Here is a 15,314-nt window from a genome sequence, read left to right on the forward strand (position 1 = left end):
TTTAAACACACACATTTATTAGGGATTATTTTTCCCTCAGGATAATGAAACCCACCCGCTCCATCTTCAGCTTTCACATCTTAAAGGATGTGGCTCATTTCTCATCCTCCTCCGAGGAATGGCCAATGGCTGTGGGTCAAAGAACTCCCTACGGTATAAAATGGAAAAATCATACTATTTTTGAAATGCCAGTTATTCACAATGCATAAATATGGTCACGGGAGACCTGTACTCTTTAATTAGGTTGTTCCAAGTGAAATAAAGTTTCTTGGAACGCTATTTAAGCAATTCATGACTTCCTTGCTTCCTGGGATCACCTTCCCAAACTCCACTCTGCTCACCTTGTAAATGCTAATAGGATGAGACAAGCGCATGTCCTCCCCTTTGGCTTGGGGGCAGGCTCTGTTCCCTGCTACCCTAAGCAAGGCTTCTCACAGCCTCTGTTATGGAGTCCTTGCATCTCTGTACATAGCAACCAGGGCATGAAGTGACTAGTCTCTTCCCATTAAATAAGATGCCACCAAGCTGTTACTGTCAGTTACTGCCATTTAAAAATCACAGCTGTTGGTTGGCCCTTTGTGGAAAAAGCCAACCTCTTCCCCCTTTTGATTCTCAAAAATAACAAGCTTTTCATTTTTTTTTTCCTAGTAGAAAATGCACATACCAACCCAGAGGGTGTTAAACTGAAGCAGTTTCCCAGACAGGATCCATCATAGCAGGCTCATCATTTTAGACTTGAGGACACAATGTTGCCAGCTTCTTGGGATATGACTGGAGTCTTTCCTGTACAATCCTATCCCATTTTGGTCCCAACAGTGATTTGGCTCTGAGATAAGAATTACTTCATCCTTCTAAAACAGTAGAATCTAACAAGTAAGATTCATACCTGACAATCACTGAAAAAAAGAGATATGTGTGTGTGTGCGCGCACGCATTCACAGATGTGTGTGCTTATTCATGAAGTTCTGATGCATACAGTTAGTGGGAAAACATAACCCTTTGTGTACATGCGTATTGTGTGTGAAGTGTGAGGATAATTAGAATCACAATACTCTTCACAATTATCTGTCAGCAGCTTCTTTTTCCTTACCCCAAGGTAACCTCTTGATAATTTATTTTACTTGGTTTATTTTATCTCTCTTTGTATATAAGTGTACTACAACAAACCGGCCAGAAGTTTGGCCCAGAGGTCTCTTTGCAGATGTGAACAAATCCTTTCTCTTAGTGGAGGTCTTTTTCTTGGAACCCAGTTCCTGTGCTCATGGATGAGAAGACTTTGTCCCTTGTTGACTCCAGGAATGCGGAAGCCCAGCTGCCCACCCCTGTTGAGAAGGCTGTGTGCTCTGGGTGAGGATCAACACACAAGGCTGCGTGTGACTCTGACCTAGTGAACATGGAAAAGAAGCTAGAAAACAAGCAGTTGCCTGATAAACATTCTTCTTCCAGACTATCAGCCTAAGGATTTGCATTAATTTCAAAATTTCCTCCATGTTCAACAATGCATCCTGACAACATTTCTTATGATGGTTTTTTTTTTTTTTTTTTTTTTTTTTTTTTATACAGTGACTCGCCGGAAGACTCATACTAATGAAATCTCCATCTCCTGCTTTTATCTGTCTACAAAATGAGGTTAGGAGCTATGCTGGTTAGTTTGAACTGTCAAACAGACACAACCTAGAATCTCCTGGAATGAGTTTTTTTCTTGTTAATAATGTGTTTATTGTTTGAGAATTTTATGCATGAATATGATGTGTTTTGGTCAAATCCACCTCCCTCCCATTCCCTCTCCTCCATTCCTCTCACTTCCCTTCCATCACCCATTAGAACTTCATGCCCTCTGCTTTTTATAGCCACCAAATCTACTTCATGCTTCCTGTATGTGCACGTATAGAGAACCATCTACTAAAGCGTGGGTTTCTTCTCAGGATGGGCATCCTGGAAGAAAATTGATTCTCCCTTCCCTCGTGGCCACCAGTTATCATGAGCCCCTTGTCAACCCACATTGGGATTTTTGCTGCTGTGATCTTGTGTATGTCTTGTACATGCATCTGCAGTCACGGTGAGTTCTAGGGTGCAGCTGTGCAGTCATGGCTAACAAAAATGTTGTCACTGAAAATGTCCACCACCTCTTCCCATCTCTCTACTCCTTTTCCAGTGATCTCAGGGGCCTTGCAAGAAAGGTGTTCCATTTAGAGATACGACGTACCCACAGTGTTATTCTCTGCCCACACTGGACAGATGTGGGTCTTTGTTATTAATTACAATCTATTTCAAAAAGGCGATTCTCTGGTTAGGGATGAGAGATGCACAAATCTGTGGTATAACACAGTGGGCAGTTTATTCCTATGTTTATTTAATATTAGGTTCTCCTCTATGTCCTATGATGTAGCCAGTCATATGTGTTTTGGTTTGGTTTTGGCCTCATTACTGATACTCATCATGAGTTCTGTCTTATAGAATGGGCTTTAAGTCTAGAAGGTAGATAGTTACCTCTATACCATTTGAGTCACTGTTGAACCAATCCATATATCATGTCAAGCCATGGTGTTCATAGAACCTGACGAATGACCCTACTCTTTTTGGTGCTTATTCTGTGAGATCTAAGGCACAGATAACTCCAGATCTCAAAATAAGACAAAATTTCAGCAGTTCATAATCTTTAAAATTCATTAAACGTATATATTTACCTAGTGCTTATATGAAAACTGAGCGTTAAAACCACAACACAGTGTTTTAATTCTAAGAAGCCATTTACAACAAGACACTATTTAATGTATTAAAGAAAAAGAGGCATGGTCTATTACAGTATGATATACTACAGATTTCATGAGAACATGTCACTGTGAGAAAATGTATATTAATGTAGAATAAATACCATGTATACTTATTACATGTGAGTTAGAACTCAACTTTCAGTTTGCTTAATAATTTTGTGATTTTGATAACTTTGTGATTTTTTTGTTCAAGTGTTGAATGGCCAATGAAATATACATTTAGGTGAAAAATCCTGCAGATATTTATTTACTAACTGAGCATTGTAGTCCAGCTTGAAAAGTGATATTGGAAAGACTTCTCCTCAATGTTCCCTTTATAAATGGCCCAGGCAGAGCTGGCTTACATCAGTCTCCTTGGCAAGTTACCACACATCCCTGAGCTGGAGTCAGGTGTCCTCGTGGGAATGGATAAATGTCTTGTTGGGTGTGAAATTTGAAAATGTCTTTTTGAACAAGTTTGGGCCATTAAGCTCACACATGAGCTCCGCATGCTTCATTTCCCCACCCTGGACCACACACATCCCAGCTGGAAGCCAACTCCATAGCCAATCCACAGTCTGGAGACAATGGTGTCATCATCAGGGTCCTCTTTGCTCTGGCCATGCATCTGTGGCTCTCCTGATGGTGGTCCAGAACTTCTCAGACTCCTTCGTGTGGTGTTGCTGCTCCCACCACAGGAGGGTGTGGATCCTGGAATCCTGGGTGTGCAGTCAGAAGTAGCTTGCACTAAATCTAAAAATGCTCCTTTCTATGTCTTTCCTTAATTAGTTATAGAAATGGTACCCTTAGTTTTTTGTATTTTAGTAAGGATCTAGTATTTTCTCTCTTTCAACACACACTCACACACACACACACACACACACACACGTTCTCAGGAAGATGCATCTTCTTGATTTGTATAAAAAAACAAACAAAAAGCAGAATACTGTAGTTCACATCTCAATTTTGTCACTTAGAAAGTATGTGATCTTGGAAAATTAAGAAATATTCAATTTCCAGTTTATTCACCTGTGAAGGGAAGGTTATAACCACTAAGCTTTCATGATTATTGTGGGAATAAAAACAGTGTATGTTATGTCCCTTTCCTGGAGTTGTGGAAAATACTCCGTAGTACCCATCCCTTCACCCTGCTTCTCCCCTTCCTAAGTCAATCACTGTCCTCTAAACTCCCATCTCAGGTTTAGGGAAAGAGGGAGAGCTAGGATGCAGGTACACACACTCCTGTCCATACCCCTGCCTCTGCCAAGCTTGAATGTTAAAGCCTCCTGAAAGGATAGCTATCGGACTTCACTTTTAAAATCCCCCAATGAGCACGCAGACATCACTTTGCATTGAACTTGGCTTATGGCAATAATATACAAGGTCTGAGAAATACAAACACATATTTCACATAATCTCCCTTGTAAAGGTGTTTATAGGGAAAATACAAATAATCACATTGTTGTGTAATTTGTGATACGATATAAAAAAAATAAACCCACAGGCTGTTCTAGGTCCTAGAATGGGAACATTCTACCACTTTGGAGGTGGGTGGTGCAGAGCAGAGGGACAGGGAAGGAAGGGTCACCTCCTGACCTAAGAGGTAGCAAGTGAAAGAGAGAAGGAAGGGGTCTTGTGTTTTTATTTCAGGTAAAATTACAGGGTAGACTGATTAAGAAACGTGAACGTGTCTAAATATAAGCAAAGCAAATAAAAAGGTAGACCATGAACACACAGTATAGTGTTGTCCTGAGAAGGTTAAAAACTATGTCTCGGCAGAGACATAGTTACAAATGCTGCTTCAGTTATCCAGGTAAACTCTGTTAGATGTCTAAGCTGATGGCCAGGGTGGGAAAGCCAGTTCTAAGAGGCTTCATGGATTGTAGTGCCTTCAGAGTCGTGATGGACACTTTCCAGGGTCACCCACTGTTTCTTTGGTTCTTAATTTCTATCTCCCACTCGTATAAGCACAGTTTGTCTTGCACCATTTTTTAGTATTTGACAAAAAGAGGAAATAGGATCATGATTTGAGAATCTGATACTTTAGATCTGACCCAATATCTTACTACTTCTAGGGTATTTTTTAAGCACACAAAGAATATGTTGAGTCTTGTTGGATTACAGTTGTGAAACCATTTTCAAACTTTTTATTGTTTCAGCTGTTCCTTTGTTCATTTTGTGAGGCTATCTTCAGGCAAATGCAAGCAAGATGCGAGAGACATGCCACGGGTATCATACGCTATAGGACACCTTTTATAGACATTTGCTCGTTTGAGTCTCCAGATGATCCTGTGTAGTGGACATTCATCCTTACTTTATAGGCAAGGGAACTGGGTCACAGCCTTGCTTGAAGGCAGGCCACCAGTAGCTGTGGGTGGAGCTGGCCTCACCTGGATTGTGTCAATCGATGAGCTCTGAGGGGCTGTTAATGCTAGGTCAGAGCGGGAATCAGCCAGGTGATGTGAGGCTGCATCCTCCTTCAAACTAAGACTCTTTGTGAACTCCTGCAGACAAGTCACTGGGCCTGTCACTGGAGGGGTGGGGGCTTATTTAGTTTCCCTGGATGTTTCTTTAAGGATGTTTGGAGGAACCAGCCAATACTAATCTCAAACAGGATATCCTTTAGGGAAAACACTCCATCCTAAATACAAACAAGAGATTTCAAACTGAAGAATTGCAGACACAAGGGAGAAGCCCATCTTTGTGTGTGTGTGTGTGTGTGTGTGTGTGTGTGTGTGTGTGTGTGTGTGTGTGTTGTGTGGTTAGTTCAGAGTAGCTTACTTGCTTTGGTGGACCACCCACTTGTGTGAATCTTTCTCTTCCCCTGTGTAACTAACTCTTCTTGGATCCAGTCTGCAAGCTTCTCTCTCTTCTTTCTCTTGTTTGTTTCTATATTCTTTTCCCTTTCTTTAGCTGTGATGTCCTGTGGTGTGGTATTTCTTTCTTTTTTTTTCCTCTTTGCACCCCACCCCCTGCTTTTGCTAATGATCTTGCCTCTAGAGTAAGGAAATCTTTGGGACACCAATAAACAAGCTCACCCCCTGGGTTCAACCGGGACCACCCACACTGAGTCAGGTACGCGAGGACCACATTCATTCCCTGGGAGCGTTTCTGCAGAATTTGCTATCCTTTGAGTCAGACTGTTCTGTGAGAAGTAGGAGTCTACTTCTAGTGCCTTCTTCTGGATGGTTAATCAGCAGCCCCTGTTAGAAGAGGGAGTGGTGCTCTCCTCCCTTAAGCCTCTGTGACATTTATGTTTAAAAATCCCTTTCCTGCCTTCCAGGCGCTCCTCTGAATACTCCATTGTTAGAGCCCCGACTCACCACCCTTTTGAGGGATCTAACGACAAAATCAGATCTCTTTCTTCATGGCACGTCTCAAGGCGGACCCCCCAACCCTTATCTCAGTCACTGATCTTTCCCACTGAAAACCTGGTGCCAGCGTGTCCCAGAAGTCTCTCAACTCCGTAAGAGAGCACTTCAGAATAAACACATCGAAAAGACCAAGAGGATATTTACAGCCTCCAACCAAGTTCCCAATTTCCTTGGCTGATCTTGTAGACAATGCTCTCCTGCCTCGGTTCAATTGTACTGTCAGAAATTGATACGGTAGGGAGATTGAGAAAATATTATGCTAAGCCAGTCAATAGGCAAACAAAACACTGCCAACCCTTTCTCCAGAGGATCTGGGACGAGCTGTTTGTTTGTTTTCATACGGATATCTCTGATCATCACGAATTCTCAGCTTCTCTTGCCTAAACTTTCTCATCTCATTCCCAGGGAGTCATGGGAACCTGGCTTTGGGGCTGAGAAACTTAATGTCACCTAGCAACTTGTAGTCCTCTTGACAGGGGCACAGCTCGGCTGTGCAGAACCAGCACCCATGTTAAAGATTCTGAATGGAAGCATCTCCTGTGTGTGTATAAAAGACATTTATGCCAAGTGCCTCCAGGTCCCCTATTGGCCAATCTTTTATCAATAACAGATGCTGACCAACAGAAACCTTTGTAGTTTTGTTTGTTTGTTTGTTTTGTTTTGTATTCTGTGACACAGAAAGGTAAAAAAAAAAAAAAAAAGCAAGATCTTTTTCTGCTTCAAAAGCAAATTCTTTTGAAGTCTATATGTACCAAGAATCTACCCAGTGTTTTAGAATTCGTGATCCACTGAAGACTGCTTGTTCCTGCTTTAATACTTACGTTCATTGTCGTCAGCCTCACATATTGGAGGTTCAATTCTCTGCCTGCTTGATTCATTGGTTGAACTTGTAATACTTTTCTCTTTTCTGCCTTGTAAAAAAGACTCTTTTCTTCAGGACTGACTTAAAAGACTCTTCAAGAACCACTTAAGTTGTGTCCATACAGGGAGCTGACCCTCATCTCCTCTCTCCATACTCTCTTCTTCTTTCCTTAAATTTAAAGGTTTTGTTGTTGTTGTTGTTGTTGTTGTTGTTAATTTAATATTATTTGGAAGGGCAAGCACACCATGGATGTAAAGGTCAGAGAACAGCTTTATGGAATGAAGTCTGTCCTTTCCCCTTTTCACGGAGCAGGGAGACCACACCCATGTTGCTAGGCTCATGTGGCACATGCCTTTACATTCTGAGACATTTCACAGGCTCCAATTTGCTCTTTCTACCAACACCTTCATTATACACAGTGCTTTCAGGTACGTACCGGACTCAGGTATGCTAAGTGAGACACAAAGCAATGGAGTTTTTACCCACCCGAGAGAGGAGCACTTAAAGTTGGAGCCCTGAGGATCCCCCCTACCCAACTCTTATTCCGACCCTGCTCTCCCTGAGCCTAAAAGCTTGCAAATCATATAGGCCTATGTCATAAGCATATCGCCTTATATACAAGTCCTTCAGTAGGCTTCTTTCCGGGGTTTTCTGTGGTGCATGTATATGAATGTATTTGTGAGTGTGCACATGCATACTCACAGTGTGTGTGTGTGTGTGTGTGTGTGTGTGTGTGTGTAGGAGTGATGTCAACACAATGTCCTTTCTCTCTCTCTCTCTCTCTCTCTCTCTCTCTCTCTCTCTGAATGACTCAGGGTCTCTCATTGAACCTGGCCCTCACTGATTGATCTAGACTCGCTGACCAGTGAGCTCCAGTGGTCCGTCATCATTCTGGCTTCCAGCTTCTATGTGACTAGTGAACATCAGGACTCAGGCCCTGCTGCTTCACAGCAACCATTGAACCTTCTGAACCATTTGCCCAGAACCCTGGATTTTTAAAATTTCAGATAATAAGCCTGACAGAAGACAAAACAAAATCCTATAAAACTGCCTTCTGCCCTGGCAGGTATGCTTTTCCCCCACGTTCTTACATGCGACATGTCACAATTTCAGGGTGGGGCTAAATATTGTACACTTAAAATATCACCGCCATTAAAAGCATTATGTAGTTAAGCCTGTACAGTGTTACATTTCTAGTTTCATTGGGAATTTTTCTCACTGCCATCACAGAAGCATCATGAGGAGAGAGGTACTTACTGTGGCCAATGATCTGAGGCTGTAGTCTCTAGTGTTGGGGAAGGAAGAACCAGCCATGGTAGCTAAGGTGGCAGGGGCCTGAGGCGCTGATCACACCGAATCCTTAGTCAGGAGGCAGAGAGAGATGAATGTGGGTGCTCCACTGGATTTTCCTTCAGTTCAATCTGTGACCCTGGTCTGTAGAAGGATAGTCTCCCCATGTGCAGGGTGAATATTCCTTCCTCTACTAGACATCTCAGGAGGTCTTCTCCCAGATAGGCCTGGGTGAGTCTAAATCTCCCCAAAGTTGAAAACTGAAGAGATGTGAGGTTGACTTTACTGTGATTTTCATTGTACTCAATTTCAATTCATCTAAATGCAAAATGCATCACTAATGCAAGACTCCTTTCATTACAGCCATGATGCCCAAGAGTGTGCTCACCACCTCCCGGGCACTAAGTTCTTCCTTCTCCACCATGGATGGACTGCTAGTTCTTGGATGCTGATCCCAGGCATGGTGAAATTCCGTGCTCTTTCTTCCTAGAAGCTTCCTTCCTCTTTCAAGTGCCCAGACACTGGGTCCAGTTTCTTGGGATCCCCTTCTTTTTCACGATAACTCTGATGTTTTGAGCTGGGTAAAAGTTTGAGACCCTGCATGGAAACCTGGATGTATGCTCTCTCCGTACTTGACCGATGGTTTGAATGCGAATGGAATTCTGAGTTGGAAATACTTTCCAGTGACCTTGGATGTAGCTTGTCTTCTAGCATCCAGCACTACTAACAACAGTTTTTGTTTTTTTGACATTTCTTTGTGATCTCTCCAACCAGCCCTTTGTTCCCGTTTGTAAGCATCCATGAGTTCTGTTGTGTAGTATTCCTCCATTTCAGGATAATGCTCACTAGATAGATTTTGCTTTGTTTTGTTTTGTTTGAATGTGATAGGCCTCAGTATTTTATTTTTATTTTTGGTTTGAATCTGAAGGCTCATAGCTGGCAGCTTTTCATACATTTATGTTTTTCCTCTTTTTGTAATACCTCCATCTCTTTTTTTAAAAAAAATTGTTTTTTCACCCAGATGCTGGTTCTTATTGCAGGTATCTGTTGACATAAACCATCTCCAAAGTGAAAGGTTAAAGTGATGGACACAATGTATTTAGCTCCTGTATCTGCAATCCTGAAGATGGTATCACCCGGACACCTGCTCTGGGCTTGGTGCATTCACTTACAAGATGACTCACTGACAAGCTGGTGCTGGCTATTGGCTGATGCCTTCTTTGTTATTTCCCTGTGGGAATCCCAACAGTGGTGCCTAGGCTTCCTCTATGTATGCGGTGGCTGAGTTTTAGAGCAGGGTTACAGGAGACCTTGATAGAAGTTAAGACAACTCTCCTGACCTGGGCTTGCAAGGCCCAGGATATCCCGTCATTCACATCCTGTTGGCCAAGTAAGAGACATAAAGCTGGATGTTTTCAAAGGCCTTCCACACAATGAGTATCTTGGGAGTGGGTTCTCCAACTCAGTGTAGCCTTTGAATGTCTTTGGTGCCTGCTGACATCTGGCCTTGAACCTCAGGTAGGATCTCCAGGCCAAGGCACCAAATCAACTCATAAATGCACAAGCCACACAACAGTGAGGTAATGATTACAGTTGTTTGAACCTATAGCATGTTAGGGCAATATGTCGTGCAGTTGAAGATTTTAAATGCAGATTTTAGTGCTTGGGAATAGGGTGCTACTGAACTAAAAACCTGAAATGTGAGGGTGATGGTGGAGCAGGCAGTGACTGGGAGCCGGATGGTCCTTAATGGACATGGTAGGTGTGTCTTCATAGGATGTTGGCCAGGGAGAGATGAGAGAAATTTATGAGAAAATGTTGACGTTTGTAGAGTGTAATCTGATAAAACAAACAAAAAAGATAACAATATACAACTGAGACCCGCTAAACTAAAGAAAAATGGTGAGTAAACGTGGCAGAACTTTCTGGATTTTAGAGTAATAGTTTTTCAAATGACAAACAGTGATAAGGCAAGATTGGATGAGCTCTGACAGAGATCAAATCTAGGGCCATTGGGGAAACATCAGCCAGATGAAGCCAAGAAAAGGACTAGAAGTTTTTGTCAGATCTCATGACTGACTGTCCGAGAGCAATTATATCTAACAGTGGGTTTTCTGGGGTGTTTGCCCACAACAATGTTGTTAGATCTGGGGCTAGAGAGGCACATTTGGGAATATGGCTTTGGCCTACAGGAGCAAACGCCAATAAAATCTCCACAAGATCCCCAGTGCCTTTAAATAATTCCTTTCAAAAATTATCTTAAATAATTTGGGTTGAAAGAAAAAAATAGATAAGACAAATGGAAAAAAAATCATTGGGACTTGCAACGTTTTACAAGCAGAACATGAGCTGAGAAAACTAGTCAATTGCAAATGTGAGCTAATGTCCAAGGATAATGAAGGCCATAGCCAGAAGCTCACAGGACAGAGACCTGAGCCATGGAGCCCTATTCCCAGGCCTGGTGTCTAATCAAGGAAGCACTAACACGAGCAGTTAGAACTGCATTGCTGTGTAGCAGACTTTCCCAGGAGCCTCCTTCTCTTACACTTCTATTTAAATGATCTTGTATCATTCCCCCTGTTGTGTGTTGAGTGTCTGGGAATGTATTAGTCAGTTTTCTGTCTCTATAATAAAATATTGTGACACACAGCACTTATGAAAAGGAAAAGGGGAGTTTTACTTTGGCGCATGGTTCTGAAGGTTTAAGTCCAAGGTGAGGCAACCCTACAGATGTTGGCCTCTGGTGAGGGCAGAACATCATGTCAGAAGCACAGGCCAGAGAAAGCAATCAGATCTTAGGCCAGGAGGCAGGACAACTTGGAAACTGGAGTCTCATAATACCCTTCTTGGTACAGTCCCATGACTTAAGTGCTCACCTCGAGGCTCCGCCTCTTAAAGGCATACCACAGAATTATATCCTTTCAGATTTAAAATTGAATGGCTTTTAGTAAACCTGTTAAATAATGTGACTGTTATCCCTAATGTTTGGAGACTTCTTTTTTTTTTTTTTAATTTTTAGTTCACATACCTACCTACATACATACATACATACAATCATATCTCCCTAAGAAACCCTGAATCTATTTTGGCTTCTTTAGATCTGCCTCCTTCTTAGTACAGTTCATACAAATAAGTCACAAGTTTTTTTTCTTTTCTTTAACATAATGCTTCCTAGTCCTACCCCGACGTGTGGATCTGTATTTTACTTTACTCTTTTCTGTACAGCCTTTAGCTTCACAGATATGCCAGACTTTGGTCTTGATGGGCTCAGGTTGTTTCCACCATTTCACTGCTATGAATAGAGCGTTGGATACCTTGAAAACTCTTTGAAAATCTGAAGAACTACTTCTACTGTGGCTGCTCCACATCACATTCCCAGCAGCCGTGTGAGCATTCCAAGCTTCCCACTCTCTCCACAATAACTGCTAGTCCCTCTGAGTGAGAAGTCTTACCCATTCAGCTCTAATTTGAATTTCCACAGGGAATGGAAGCATCGAGCATCTTTTCATGGGCTCATTAATGCTTTCTATCACTTCTTTGGTGAAATGTCTCATGTCTTTTATTCACTTCACAGCTGGGTTGCCTCATTACTATTATTGTTGCATTTTAAGTTGAATTTCTTGATGCAAGTCATTTGGTGAGGTATTTTGCAAACATTCCATCACAGTCTATTTCAAGTCTTTTCATTTTTTAATGGTGCCTTTTTGAAGTGCGGTTTTCACAAGTTCCAATTTCTCTTCATTTTTTTCTTTCACATACTATGTTTTTAGAGTTATTTCTATTATTTGTCTAACCTAAGTCTTAAGTATTTTTCTACACTGTCATGCGTGTGTATACACATATGTGGTGTGCATATGTGTATAAGTATTTGTGTGTGTGTGTGTGTGTGTGTGTGTGTGTGTGTGTGTGTGTGTGTGTGAAGGGGCAGGGTTGTGGCTGCTTTGAAGAATCTTCCTCAATCACTCTCCATCTTATGGTTTGAGGCAGAGTTTCTCAGTTGAACTCAGACCTCCCTGATATGGTTAGCCAGCTTGTTCTTTGGATCACCTGGCTGCCTTCCAATCCTGTAATGTCTTCCCATCATGTGTATGGAGTCTGGGAATATGAACTCCAGTCCTCTTGCTTGTATGCCAACCATTTTAGCAACCAAATGATCTTTCTAGCCTTTGAGTATTTTCAGATGAACATATTATTATTTCGACTCTTGCATTCAAATTTGTGTTTATTTTGATGAATTTAACGTGTCATGTGAGGTCAGAGTTTAAGTTTAGTTTTTCTGGGATCACTATTTGAATAAAATGCCTTTTTGTCCAATTGCCTTGCTGGCTTTTTGAGCAGTTGGCGACAAACCTATGGATTTATTTCCAGCAGATGCTATACTGTTCTCAATAATTCCTGATTCCAAGTGAGTTTTGAAATTGAGATGTGAAATTTCTCAATTTTGTTCTGTTTAAATTGCTCTATCTAGTCTACATGCTTTGCATTTACTTATAAGCTTTATGACTTGCTCATCAACCTAACCAATATTTCGATCTGCCGAGAAACAAACAGAAATGCCCAGCTATACTCTTTATGAATCCCTGATGTACAAACACTGTCAGGGAAATAATAATAAATGTTAATTTTTATTCGAAACAACAAAATGTAGGCTAATTTTCTTTACAGATGATTATGACTAATGTAGCCACCAAATTTTATTTATCATATCCTTGCATATCTAAAACACCGTGCTACTTCTATATCTGAAGATTTATTACTATTAAGGAAAATAGAACAAAACAAAAACCCAGCAGATGGTAGAAGCCAGAGAAAGAGGAAGAGGACGAGGAGGGTGAATGAGAAAGAGAGTCAGAGAATGACCAGTGAAGTATGATCAGATCTGACCCAAAACTATTTTAAGAATGCTTTATATAATTTTTAAGCGCTGTATTTATAAAACCATGTTGACCACTGGCCAGAGTGATGGCAAAGGGTCTCAACAAAAGAAAGCAGCTAAGTAGTCATAGAGTCTAGGTAGCATTGGCAGTATAGTTAACAATAGATGGCTATTCATCTCTAAGGCCCACTTCCCAGGTCTGTCACCAGTGAGGACATAATGAACTATGGGGAACAACTTCTGTCCCCTAGATCTGGAGATAGAATCCTAGAAGAATAAAGAACTCTGAACCTTCAGTCCCCTGACAATTGGATCGGATGCTGCCTCTGACTCTGTGGCCTGCCTTTGTATCCCCTTCCCCTACTTGGGCTGCCTGGTTGGGCCTCAGTGAGAGAGGATATACTTGAGGCCTACTGTGACTGGATGTCCCAGGGTGGGGTGGTGCCCAAGGGGCATTTCCCTTCTCTGAAAAGAGGAGGAGGGTATAATGGGAGGAGGGATTTGCAAGGGTGGGACTTGGAAGAGAGGAAGGATGAGGGATGGGGGTGGGGGTGATGATCAGGATGTCAAGTGGATAAATAAAAGAAAAAAAAATAGAAACTCTGAACCATGAGTCGTGGAAGCCAAATCCAAGCTCCTTACATCCAGGTCAGGGCAAGGGCAGGATGGAGTTGATCTGCTGTTTGCAGTTAGAGTTTGAAGAAGTTGCTTTTTGGCTAAATGTCCTTGACTGAAATTGGTGGAATGGTGCTGATACAGACTGGATTCCTCCTCAGCTATCTTGTTGCCAAGCACAACTTGTACGGGGGTTGGGGGGGGGTTCCTGAAGGAGAGAGTCAGGATTGATGTGTAAACTGACTACAGGCACCCAAACCTGACAGTGATCCTTACTCTGGCTGCATTTAAACCCCCCAAGGACAAAGAGGACAACCATGTTTCATTAGTCAAAAGAACTAAAAGCCTGTTGAAAAGGGTTTAATGAACCATGGTGAAAGTTTTCTTGTTAGTAACAAGAGATACAATTGTTAGAGGCCATTTTAATGGTGAAAGAATTCAGGGCTCCTGTGCCTGTCTGCCTGCCTGCCTTCCCTCTGCTGTGGGCATTTAAAACAAGATCAGCACATTCAACAATCAAGAAGTTCCCACAGCCTGGGCGTCAGAGGAAGCTGCCTCCATCCTGGCACTATGTCGAGGTGGTTGGGAGCATCTCTTCGTTCCTTCTAGTGGCAGCAGCAAGGATACCGATGCTGTATCAGCACAGGCAGCAGGGCATCCTGGAAGCAAAGCAGAGAGTCTAGGAGTGAAGTGGTTGCAAAGAACAAAAGCACACTGCCACCACAGACAAATGCCAATTCAACACAGTAAGGGGGCGAATCTGCTGATCCCACCATGCAAAGCAGCAGGGATATAATTGCCCATTTGGACATGTCCCTATGTATCCTTAAGATAAGAGATAACACAACAACAACAACAACAACAACAACAACAACAACAACACCCTTCTACTTTCTCCCAGTAGGCTGATTTCTGTTCTTCAAGAACTATCTGGAAATTTAGAACAGGCTTGGACTCGAGTTGGGAATGCTTCTGAAAAGCCCAAAGACAGGTGCATGCTTGAAAGGATGTCCCCTCCAGCTGGTCTTTGTCTCTGTCTTCCTATATTCCCTTCTCTTCTGAGATGTGGTGCTTAAGAGACTGGGAGTGGGCTCTATTGATTTTAATGCCCATTCAAAGATCAGTTGGGTCTCCTGTCATATAAGTTGCCTGCCTGTTCTCAACCAGAATCACTATAATGGAAAGTACCTAGGTGGTTGCTAGCAATCTATAAGGGTTTCTGTATAAGTCCACAGGACCTGAAGATGCCTTGTTCTGTAGACTCGCTCTGTGATAGTTCTCCAAAGCCCCCCACTCTCAACCCTTTAATAATATTTTGTGGCTCCAAAGCCCCTGCAGCTGTCATGCCAAATCCATGTTTTTCTTTTCCTTTTTTTTCCCTTTGAGCTAAATGAAGAATATCTCTTCAGTCTATTTTTAATTTTTAAGTCAAAGGGACCCAGTTCTACTTTGGTTAAAATAAGTAACAAATGGAAAATAGAAACATCATTATTTGTTGCTTGCCTTCTCAGGGAGATAGAGGAGAAAACAGCATTCCCTTTTAA

General features: G+C 42.0%; 1 pseudogene; it reads left to right on the forward strand.

Annotated features, from left to right (window-relative positions):
* LOC110304544 (glutathione S-transferase alpha-4 pseudogene) overlaps positions 1–14,453 on the forward strand; it is a 43,242-nt pseudogene extending 28,789 nt beyond the window's left edge.
* The last annotated feature ends 861 nt before the right edge of the window (positions 14,454–15,314 follow it).

Source organism: Mus caroli, unplaced genomic scaffold (genome assembly GCF_978045245.1).
Source record: "Mus caroli unplaced genomic scaffold, Mus_caroli_1 scaffold_13, whole genome shotgun sequence".
NCBI classification, from domain to species: domain Eukaryota; kingdom Metazoa; phylum Chordata; class Mammalia; order Rodentia; family Muridae; genus Mus; species Mus caroli.